The sequence below is a fragment of the Mytilus edulis genome, unplaced genomic scaffold (genome assembly GCF_963676685.1).
Source record: "Mytilus edulis unplaced genomic scaffold, xbMytEdul2.2 SCAFFOLD_202, whole genome shotgun sequence".
In the NCBI taxonomy this organism is placed as follows: domain Eukaryota; kingdom Metazoa; phylum Mollusca; class Bivalvia; order Mytilida; family Mytilidae; genus Mytilus; species Mytilus edulis.
In genome coordinates this window covers 50,063-61,505 of record NW_027268403.1, presented here as the reverse complement: position 1 = coordinate 61,505, position 11,443 = coordinate 50,063, and the positions used below count along the sequence as shown (strand labels likewise).

General features: G+C 31.0%; 1 long non-coding RNA gene across 1 annotated transcript; it reads right to left on the bottom strand.

Annotated features, from left to right (window-relative positions):
* Nucleotides 1–1,395: 1,395 nt before the first annotated feature.
* Nucleotides 1,396–5,994, bottom strand: LOC139507409 (uncharacterized). The gene is made up of 4 exons (XR_011660677.1): nucleotides 5,880–5,994; nucleotides 4,102–4,152; nucleotides 3,132–3,182; nucleotides 1,396–1,450 (listed from the first exon to the last, which is right to left on the bottom strand). It is a non-coding gene; the product is annotated as an uncharacterized lncRNA (long non-coding RNA).
* Between the last annotated feature and the right edge of the window lie 5,449 nt (nucleotides 5,995–11,443).

Sequence of the window (11,443 nt, the reverse complement as noted above, 5' to 3'; positions counted from 1 at the left end):
GAAAGCTCAGTGGAACTAAAACACTAAATTGAAGCCAGTTTAATTCGAACAAAAACATTATCTCGTGTGTGAGCAACACTCATTGATAATAAGAAGCGCACACCTGAAAACGGGGATCCTGATTCAACTGTTGATAATTTTGATTATGATTCGTGACACATTTCCCTGCTTTTCCTGACCCTAAAAGTGTATAAATATCTGAATAAGAAGGTTTGTTCTTTCAACATAACTAAAATATCAATAGTTATTATGGGTAATTGACTAATGGCTGTTGATGTGAACTAACTTAAAAGTCAATGTCAGTGCTGGATAACTGTGAATTTTAAAAATAATTCGTTTATTTTCTAATGATCTTTCTGAGCATATAGCTCTTAACTGGATTAATTCTTATACATCATATGCTTTTATCTATTCGAATATTGGTGTTACCAATCGATAAAGGTTTAATCCCCGAATGCGCTTGAAATTTGAAACATATTGTTTCATTTATTGAAACCTAACAATCTTTTTTTGCCTGATCACGATATATGATGTATTTTTCAATAATCAGTCTGTTCATTAACATATGATACCTAGAAAACACATGGCACCGGCTACTTTTGTTGTATTACAAATGTGTTCATCCTCTGTTATATTGCATGCAAACAAATTAGGTTCTAATCCACAACAATCAAAGGAATAAGGAAAAATCGGTACATCTCGCAATTTTTCAACAGCTATTGCTTTTCCTATCCATGTCCTATTAAAAGATTTACAGAAGACTGTCGCATCATAATCATCCCATCCAGAACTACAAAAGTGAAGGTTTCGTTTGGGTGAATACAATCCTACTTCTACTCGACTGTCCTCATCCAAACGCAGTCCAGGCTGCTTTTTGCCTAAGATAAGATAAAAAACACACTAGCAAAATTTGAGATATAAGCTTTCAGTCTAATGTGAGCACATTTCTTAAACATATGTATGCATGTACCATTATTAAATGCTTCAAACGGTGTCATAAAGTTACCATTACAATAGGTTGTAATCTTTTAAGATTTAGTTTTTCCTTAATCTACTCAAACGTATCAACAATGCGTTCAGATTGCAAACCATTGAATAATTGATTTGTATTTTTTTATTACCTATAACGGCGGTTGGGATTATGTTCATAAACGACGATTTACTGGTTTGAAAATGTAATAAATCATCAATTCAATTAGTTCAAAAACAGCAACTAACAACGTTTGTTCTTGCGCGTTATTACTACAATTGAAATTGCGCGTTTAAAGCATAATTATAAAAACCAAACGTTGTCATTCTTCTTGGTGTATATTCTCGATTTAAAGAAGCCATTAATTCAAGAATTCGATGTTTCATATTCGTAATTCTCTCATACTGAACAAGTATAATTGAAACTTACTTTCTATAGTTACATTTACGGCCAACAGAGTAATCATATCAAGTCCATAATCTGAGGACAAATAACAAAATAATGGATCATCATTATGGTAAATTGTTATATACTTTTTCGGAAGTGACCATACGTTAACAATATATTCAGTTAACGAAAAATCTGCTTTTTTATTTTTCTTTGAGTTGCTGTTTTTATTATATTTACCTTTGTTCAATAACCGATTGAAAAGCAAGAGAGGAGTAGAAATAATTATCGAACAGCAACCATACTACGTATCATTACAATGTCAGATATAATAATTGTTTTTCGAAACTAAGTCGAGAGAAGAATTGTTTTCTTGACATAACTGTTTAGCGTCATGTTCGATTAACAAATTATTAACAGTTATTACACGAATTGAACAATTTGATAGCGCACATATCATTTGTGGTAATTTAAAAGTATTCATGTAAAAAGCAAGCTCTAAATTGGACGCATTATATATTATATCTCAGTAATAAATTGATCAAGCGAAAAGCTGCAAAGGAGTAGGTTCAGTAAGACCCCTTTTTGGCCTCAAAATATAGCAGTTTTAGAAAATTGTGAAAATGTAATCGTTTAGATATTTATTGCAAAGTAGAATGCCTCTGCTACATAAATATGGGCTGTTTTTGACAAAACAATGCACATATATCGGGTACTAGCATCATTAAGTCATGCTAAATTACTGAAATCTTCACAATTGTAGCATTTTAGTTAAATTTTAGACGGTGTCCGTCTGAAATGAAAGTGGCCGCATTCGTGTTCATTCATAATATTGAAATGTAAGTTGTATTTGATGATAATACATAATATATATAAAGGTTGAGGATGAACACGAATGCGGCCACTTTCATTTTTGACAAAAACCATCTGAAAAGTGACGATTTTTGGCATATTTAATAGATTTTTCATATTTAAGCTTGCTTCGGGGCGTTTCAAATGACTTATTAAGTTAAAATCTTCCACATTACCTGATTGAATCAATTGAAATAGACACAAGTGTTTAGAAAGTGTCTAAAATCTTTCGTTAGATGAACTTGAAAATTGAGGCCGAAATCGGCTCTTATCGGACCTACTCCTTTAAACTGGTATACACTCAACATATTTTCTTCTCCATAAATTATTGTAACAACTACGCAACAGCAACATCCAAAGAAGAATTCATTTGCAAAGAAGTAAATCAACCTTCACACCTGTCCATGCTTTTCATAATTTTATTCAAAGTAACTTAATAACCTAAGATACCTAGGACAAGCTCATTTAATAACGGATCTCTTTTGGACGATATATAATATTCAAAGATAGGTAATTTTGTTGACGTATTGGTTCCCAGTTATGATCTCTATTTTTTTTTATCTCGTAGAGAGATCACTTGGGAATGTGTCTAGTGCAAATACATATGCATATTGGTCATATTGATATCTGCGAAAAATTTTAATTCAAGGATGGGGTAGTTCCGAATTTCCGTGTAAGTTTTATACGTTGAAAATATGCCCTATATTTAGATTTTTGAAAAAAAAAATGTGGTGCATATGAACATTAACCTCCCACTTTAGGATATTATTTATTTCAAAACTTCATAGTAAAATGAGCTCCTTTGGAAAATTGCATCGTCTCTTATTTACAGAAATTCAACCCTATAGATGTGCATTCCTTACAAGTTTGACAACTCTAGTTTGACAAGTTTGATTTCAACACAAAACAGTATGATATTAACCTTGTGTTGTGTTTGCTGGTGTGTTGTCAGTGACTAGTGGATCTGTTGGTCCTGAAATAAAAAGTTTATAAATTATAACATTACGGATTATGTTACTATAAATCTAAATTCATTTACTAATGAAATTGTACAGGCTAATTCCTTACACGTTTGACATCTCTACTGTAATAAGTTTGATTTGAATTAGGGATGTCAACTCGATGAAGATTTATTAATCGAGTACTCTTTGGATTGACCGAGCGATACTGGATTATCGCTTGGTAACACAAACACCCATGTATGTATTGTGTGTCGTTGTCTTATGAACGTAAAACACTCAACATTATTACATAGGATAATAGTTAAAGGAATTTAGAACCATAATTCATAGCTTATTAACTACGCGTACTAATTATACAAGATTGCAATAATCTAATCAAGTTATTAATTGATATCTTTAAAAACATCATTTATTTACTCAAACAACAGTATTTTGGAACATTTAAAACTCATTTCGTGATCAACAAAGGGGTGTTATTTAAAAATATTATCTTGTCAACTTTTTCTTGGACGAGGCGATTTCTGTACTTGGTTATGTAACAGTCCTTCTGATAAAAATATATGTTCTGGTGGTACAATGGTTAGAGAATGACTAAAATTAATAAAAAGTGTAACCCGGGTCTTGTAAAAGTGCTCTCGTTTATAGCCATCATTTGTTTTGAGGAATTATAAATTATAGTTAAACGCAAACATTTGAATCGTATTTTTTTTGTTTAATTTGGTTAATATTTTATTCCCAAAAGGCGCTTTAAATAACAAAAAAAAAATAAATTAAGTTTTAGAAAACATCAATATTCTCACAGGAAACTGATTAGTCGAGTATTATTTTGCTATTCGATACTCTGTACTACCAAGCGATACTCGAGTAATCGAGTACATGTTTACATCCCTTATTTAAACACAATTCAGTATGATACATGTATATAATGACCTTGTGTTGTGTTTTCTGTTGTGTTCTCTGTGATAAGAGTATCCGTTGGTCCTAAAACAAAAAATATGTACGAGTTATTACCGATTTTTTTCTGAAGATTCAATAAGATTTCCATAATGTATTGGTGGGGGTGAAAACCAATTCAAACAAAAAGATAAAAAAAAATGACTGAAAATAGGAACCATAACCAGAATAAAATAGTTTTGATCCGTTGTATTACATGTACAATAAACAGGAACTTATGAGCTTTGATTAAGACACAAGATAATTATTTTGTCTCAAGGGAGAGCTATTTTACCTGTGACGACGTTGTCAATTTCATTAGCAATGCCACGTGCCTTCTTAGTTTCTAGCGACAATTTTCCATCTCAAGCGAGTTGCATGATATGAATAATTATCACAAAAACAGACTAAATCAAAAATGCACAAAATAGCGATAAAAGGTCAATAGCAGAAAATGATATAAAGTAAAATATATATTTTTTTTAAATTCATTGAATCGGAAATATGTCTAGATTACACTTGATATGTAATATTTTGAAGTCGGGTTCATCATCGTGATGTAAAATCGAATGATATTTTAAACATTTTAACCGTTCAGAAGGATATTATGTTAAGTGAAATGTCATCAAACATCATCAAATTAAAGGTTAAAGGAAGATTAGTAATTATTGATTATTAAAGAACGATCGATTGCTTCCTCGGGTTTTATACTCAAGTTTTTTTTAAACATACTAGGCAAAAAAAACTATATACTGGTCTGCCAATTGGCAGCATAAATGTCCCCATAGCACCCAAAGAAACGAAGCTATTGAACCATCACTTTTTTTCATGTGTAACATGATGTTGTTCTGACTAGACATATTCATTAAATGATTTTCTCTATTTCTTACACGATTTATCCTTTTCCTGACATGAGGATTATTTTTATTTAATCAACGTGTGGTTTTGTGATCTCAGTTCTTCATTGGTCAAAATTCGATTATGACGTCGATTTTTCTTGATTTCCTTCGAATTTCGTATTGTGACGATATGAAATAAGGCGACCATGCCTGATGAAGTCACATAGAATGAACACATCTTTTTTCAGATCATTTGAAAAGAAGGAATAAGTTTGCCTGTATATAGTCTAAAAATTATCAGAGAAACATATTCCACCACCAAATCTCGTGTTATATGATATTTATCCACTGTCGACAGTAAAAATTTAGATATAAAAAATGCTCGGCCCGCCTCGAGTTTTACGTTTGAAAATTTAACCGTCATGAGTGGATACATATTGTACCACACTCGATGCAGTGGTAAAATCTATATATTTGCGCTGTCCTACCCCTTTTTCTTCAAATAAACATCTAAAGGCCCCTTATCTTCCTTACTCTGATTTTATTATAATCTTGTGTGCACTCACCCAGATTTGATATTAAAGTATACGCCACTCTATGATAAATATACCATCTTCCATTATGTTTGATGTATAGAACCATCCAAATTTTCTATTTTTTTTATCATTTATATAAACGAGTGTGGTAGAATTGTCAATAAGACACTCAAGCAATCAAACTGTATTATAAGTTAACACCTATAGTTCAACGCACAGCCTTCAACAATAAGAAAAAAAAACATATCGCGTAGGTATCAAAAACCCTTAAATTACATAACAAAAATAATTCAAAGGAGAAAACTAACGGTCTATTTTTTTCTTTAAATTAAACACATAAGTCAGGAGATTAGAGACTATAAATTTGATTTTATAGTTAAACAACATACTCTGTACCAACCTGAAATGTCTGACATTGACACATATACTCCAGGTGTAACAACATAAGAAGCATTTTGATTTAGTCGACATGATCCAGGAAACAATGTCGATTTTAAGGTGTTACCTTGCCCCTTTAAAGCCTGAAATTATTTGATAAACTATTACTGAATACAATGAATAATAAAACAATAAGATGCGTGGTCTTTTTGTGTGAAAATTTGTAGGCAAGTAAAATGTAATAAACATCTACAATCAGGAAGAATGAAATAATTTCGTTTTGTTTATGTTATCCATATCCTATTAATGCTAGCAGGTTTGTTAACAGGATAACTATATTATAACTTTGAAGCGCGTTTTTCTCGTTGGAACATATTTTGATGGTAAACATTGTATAAAAAGTAAAATAACAAAAATACTGAACTCCGAGTAAAATTCGTAACGTAAAGCCCCGAAGTAAATTGCAAAAGCAAAAACCCATTCACATCAAACATATGAATAATATCTGTCAAATACACAACTTACAACAGTAAACGTTTAACTTGGTTTTTGTTGTGTTATATAAGATAGTTTTAACATACGCATGAGTTTTTGGATGTTTTATTTTCTCTATAGCTAACATGTCTAAAAAGAACATGATTGTAGACCATATTCGACATTATTGATTTTGAAGAACACAGATAGTACAAGAGAGACAAAGCTTGTAAAATCGGAAACCTTGTTGAAAAATAGTGCCACGATCTCTAAATTTGCAGTGTCAAATCTTTGCATCAACTCTAGGGGAACTGAATTGTGGATGTTGCAGGTCCAAATGCATGTAATTGAGTTCCAATGAGGAGTTAAAACAAAAATAAAAGCGGTCTTGGTAAAAAAAACAATCCCTTTCTTCTATACACATGTTTTGGTACTTACATACATCACAAAAATACGAACCGTAAGATTATAGTTATCTCAAATCCACCAATTATATAACGAGACGAGAGTCAAAAGGGGTATATTCAAAAGTCAGAAAATTCAAAAATGTTGATGAGGAACGCAAACGACTTAAACAACCGTTTTTAAATAGATCTATAGGAAGAAATGGAGAAATATTTTTTTATAGGGAAATTGTTTTTAACATCCATTTTTTTTAATGGTTGTTATCTGATCGAAGTCGAACTACGCGTATCGTACTTTAAATGTTTTGACCAAAATGTTCTGACGTATCTATATGATTGTGTATTTTCAATGTTGAGTAAAAAAAGTATGTAAATTCAAGACCTAGTCTTTGGACAACAATTGTATCTATTTCATTGTATGATTTGTCATATAATCGAAATATCTTACATAGCAAACAATTCTATATGTCTGACCAGTAACAAGGACAGCATCCGTATTTAGTGCTGCAAGGTAGGTTGTGCTGTGAAAATTTATGTTGTATAAACATCGCCAGACTCCACTATCTATGATGAAAAACAAGATATAAACTTGTTTTATCCTGCAATTAGGTGTCTATTATACAGATACAGCCCTACATATATCGATATTCTATATCTGTATACTATACAGAGATCGCTCTTACGCTCTGCCCACTGCCCGGACAACGTTTGTATATTGATGTTGACGAGTGTTGTATGAACCGGCGTGACTTCCGAATGTATATTGCAGTCGCCTTTCAATTACGTGTTGTTTGACCCTATGTGAATTCATGATTATCTTTATACGTTCTGTTTGTTGTCAAACATTTCTTTAGAGCAATAAGAATTAAACCATTTTTTTAATAACAGACGAATATGAACAGCAGTATTTTCTACGACGACAATCATCTATTTCAAAACGTGAATGTGTACATATGTAACAAAATCAACAATGTCAATGTCAGCATGCATGTTAAGTGAATGTGAAGTTCAGTTCTAAATTCTGAAGCATAGGACAACTCGTATACTTCTGTTTCAAATTGGACAATGTTTTGTTATTTTATTTAACTGTTGAAATAAGTTGTGTTGTTAAAATAGATGATTATTCACCTTGAGTGTTATATTATTGTTGACTGTTGAAGATTCTTTTTTGCGAACCCGTCTTCAGCTAAATGTATGATTTTAATTTTAATACGCGGGCCACAAGGGATTTTAAATCGAAAATAAATGCAACAAATGTGAGTTTTTGTGTCTTTCAATGCAAAAATAATATACAGAATTAATTGCAGGATAAAACAATAACTGTTTAGTGTCTTTAAATATCAGCTGTAATTGTGCTGGGCTCGGAACAGGAGTAATAGCTCGCTAAAGCTCACATTATACCTGTTTCGTAGCCTCGTACAAATACAGCTGATATTTAAAGACACTAAACAGCAATTGTCTATTTATCTGCATCTATGTAATTTTTTATGGTTAAGATTTAAAACTCGATTATGATTCTAATATTTGAAAATATTCTTTGTTATTTTTCTAATTAATGTATTCATTTTCAAGACAATTGTGTTTAAACGATATTAAAATTTAAAAAAGGGATATTGCTTCGTTTTCTACAAAACCTCTGTGCGTGATGCAATTTTCTATTTTATAAATGTTGTCAATCGTTTCAATTATATTGTCATGGTAAACTGTTATTCCCATGGGCATAAAATGTAAACAAACCTGAAAATGTGATACGGTTCTCACAAGCATTGTATGTGTAATTAACTTTCAGTCTGTCAGTGAATATATCTAATGTTCCAGAGCAGCTATAATTTCCATCGGAAGAACTAAATATCACATTATCAAAGTTTCTTGAAATATCATTCGGACATTCAACTGCTAAAGAAGTATCTGATGCCCCTGCTTAAACAAAAACAAAACTGTGACACGCAGCACTATCTTAATAGATGTAATAAAAATATTGTAAACAAATTTTTATTTTAGTTTTGTGATTAATAAAGATAAAACAAAATTGAAGTGATATCATTTTCGTTAAGTAGTTGACACCTAGATTCAAAATTACTTTGATTGTTGTTAAATTGTGATAATACTTTGACGTTTGGGTTGTAATTTATTTATTTAGTGTAAAACTTAATTGATGGTCGGCTTCGACAACACATTTGTTTAACAAGTTTTCCTTTAATCATATATCACCGAAGGGTAGACGTTTTTCAATGTTTTATATAACATCAATGTAAGTAAATGATATTTTCTTCAGAACATACCATCTTTTATCAACATTACATATGATCCTTCTTCAAAGGGGGTTTGTCTGTTACACACATCACCGTGCGTCACTAGGTTTACATCTTTATCAATGTAAATTCTGTAATTGATCGTGGATTGTATATCTGAAAAAAACAAAAACGAGAAAGTAAAGAAATAAACAACACATGTGAGTTTCTACCAAGTGTTCTGCACTACTCACAATTCACAAAAATGAGTACCTACTAAAGGTTGGTGGTTCTCTCAAACAATCGAAAATTGACCGCGACGATACAGCTATTATTGTGTTGAACACAAAATGTCCATTTGATATCTTACATCTTTCTTTTAGCAGTGTATGCAAATTTTTAATCACAGGTTAACATGTATATGTCATTCTTTGCATTATGTGGTGGTACATGCATATGCATGAATACATCTACATAAGTTATAATCAGTGATGTGACAAATATGTAATCGTACCTTAAATAACTAAAACATGCAGTTACTACCTTGATATTTTTTAATCATGCACCGATTACTTGAAAGACGATAATTGTTCGTACACACAGTCTGACGAAAATCATGGTTCTTTAAAGCCCTCCATACACACATACACATAGACATACACGCACTGACCTGTTGCTACATGATAGTAATATTTATCAGGGGTCAAGTTGTAAAACTCCAGACATATGTGCGGTCTATAGATAATAGAAAAAACATCAAATGTGGAAGTACCTCTAAAAAGAAAGAAGAAAACAGAATTAAGCCCTTGTTACTAAATATCAATTTACCTACAAGTTTTTTTGTTTTTTTATTTAACCATCCTTTATTTCGTCTTTAAAACATGCCAAAATAATTACATATAACAGACTGTGTATAAGTAATCTTAGCTAATATATCATTCTGCATACGCGTCATTTCTTTAAAAATTGATGCATATGTATTTTATGTGATTGATATGTCTTTTTGTTCACGTAATATTGTGTTCACTTTGTAATTTTTCATATTTTGACTCTTTTGAAGGAGAATAAATAATAAACATATATATATATATATATATATACTTTTTTTCTCAAAATTCGACGCAGTTTGTCGAAGTATCGACACTTCGCAATCTGTATTCACATTTCTCTCCTTTGAAGAAATATGGATGTTCTTGTTTGTCTTTATTTTGTCAAGTAGGTACGTTTTACATTTTAATAACTTTTTTCAACTTTTCATTTTTCTATCAAAACAAATTGCAGAGATAAAACTTTGTTTGTTGAAAATACAATATCTTCCAATACTGATTTTATATCTTATAGAGTTACAGTCTCGCGTAACAATTGACCAAGGGTTAGATGTTTCTGTCTTGGACACAGAAAACAGTGCGTTGTTTGAATGCGTTTGATTTATAATCGAATACGATTGTCATTTATTAGTTTCTTGAAATAGTTATGAATAAATTCGTTACTCTTCAGAAATTACCAATGGTCTTTGAAGTGTGTTGGCTGTTTTTGTATTTATTTCTTAGTATGTGTAGTGGTTATTATGTCTAGAGATTGTTAACCTTTTAGTTATGATCATGCTAATGTAAGTCGATGTTTTGATAAAAGCCTATATATGACACATTGTATATTTTTATTTTAAATTTCAAATTTGATGGGGAAGACATGGTAGATACCTTCAACATTAATGTCACCCAAAAATCTTGTTAGGAAACTGACATCAACTTTAAACTTTACAAAAAGCTAAACGATAGCGCTTGAATTTTGAAGATGCTCTGGTATGATATTTGACGAATATAGTTAAAGGAACATTTTGGTATGTAAATAAATATGGGTATGCGAATAAACCCTTTAGACACATGTAAGCTGTAACACATGTGTTGTTAATAACAAAAAAAAGCTTCCATATAATATAAGAAAAATCACAAATGGTATGATGGTCAATTACACCATTAATCACATGAAGAGTTCTAATGACGAAGATGTAATCAATTTTAGGTTTAAACCACGAAATCGAAATATAATATAACGCAAACTAGCATAATAAGCAATAATGTCAGTTTGAGAATGTTTTTTAAGCACGATTGATATCTCTCTTTGAGACGATACCTGTATTTACGTTAGTATACATGTAGGTTCTTTGGAATGCGTTCTATATGCATCAACTGTTTCGATATCATTTCAAGAATAAAAGTTTGAAAAAGGACTTATATTTAATAAATTCTTACTCACTGATCTTTGGAATTTGTTAGTGTAAACTTTTAATTTACACAACCCCTTGAGTAAGTATTTTAACCATATATGTAAGCCGGATTAAAGTGCGGATCAAGTCGATGTTAATCGTAAAGAAAGAAATTTAAAGAATGTGGTCGAAAAGCAATTAAACATTGTTTGTAAAAGGATAGTACCCTAATTTTGGTATCAAATACAGCTATGAAGGTAGATACTATGAT